The sequence below is a fragment of the Tupaia chinensis genome, unplaced genomic scaffold, assembly GCF_000334495.1.
Source record: "Tupaia chinensis unplaced genomic scaffold, TupChi_1.0 Scaffold000118_1, whole genome shotgun sequence".
Taxonomy (NCBI): Eukaryota; Metazoa; Chordata; class Mammalia; order Scandentia; family Tupaiidae; genus Tupaia; species Tupaia belangeri.
Genome location: NW_006159584.1, coordinates 1,181,893 through 1,183,017, shown reverse-complemented (window position 1 = coordinate 1,183,017; position 1,125 = coordinate 1,181,893).

The following is a 1,125-nucleotide window of genomic DNA, read 5'->3' as shown; positions in this document are numbered from 1 at the left end:
AAAGGTGGTATTATTTTTTCATTTTTAGAGTGTGCACGTGCTTACCAGAGAGAGAGTTTTTGGAAAGAGAGAAAGCACATTCCTAATGGTGTATAGTCATGTCATAATCCCTTTTCTCCATTTCCCTATCCAGCCAGGACTCTGCAAACACATGCACAGGCAACTGGGCATGTTTTTTGAGTCTCTGGGGCCAGGATTTGAACTATAATCTGCTATGTGGGATCTTTCTCTTAATCACCATACTAACGGGCTCGCCTTGTGTTGTTTTTTAACTTAATAAATATGATACGTTTCATTTTTCTTCTGTTTTCAAAAGTAAAGAACCAAGGGACCAGAAGTTAGTGTAATGGCTATGTTGCTGGACTCCCATGTAGTCAACCGCGGTTCACGGACTGGATCCGGGTGCTTCTGGGCGCGTGTGCGTGAGTGCCCAAGATCCCGAGAGGAGAATGGAGGAGAAGGTATTGCAGTGTGGCCATCCCCCCGGGGGGTAATTTCTCGTTTTCTCTCTGTCTCTCTCTGTCTTTCTGGCGAGCGTATGCGCATGTGCTTATAACAAGAACCTCTTAAAAAAAAAAAAAAGAAAGAAAGAAAGAACCATAGACTTGATTTTTCTCAGACAACTGTTCTTATTTTTTTGCAAATATTAATAAAAGATAATTATTTAAAATAGTTTTTATATCTACACAACTGAAAAATGTCTACATGTCTATTGTCAATAGGTAGGAATTTGGATACAAATTTGTCTGCTCAGGGCCCTTGTCTTAATCAACGAGCATTACCTGTTTGTAATTTGGAGTAGAAGAACATTTCCAAACACTGTTTTGATGTCTTGGGCAGCCTTTTCTACTATATGTAGTCAAATTGCGTTGCCTGAGTCACGCTTTCTGCTCCCCCTTGTGGTCAATGTGTGGCATTTAGGAAAAGCCTATGGAGGTCAGGGTCCTCAATTTTTCTATCTGAGAGAAGTAAAGTACTTTGTCAGGTATTCTTGTTCTTGAAAAAAAAAAAAAAGTTAAATCATAGAGTTTTAAACCTTGATGAAAATTTTCATAATTAGTGTATGTCATTTAGTTATATAAAAGCACAAAGTCTGACTTAGATTACCAAAGTAAGCTAACATTT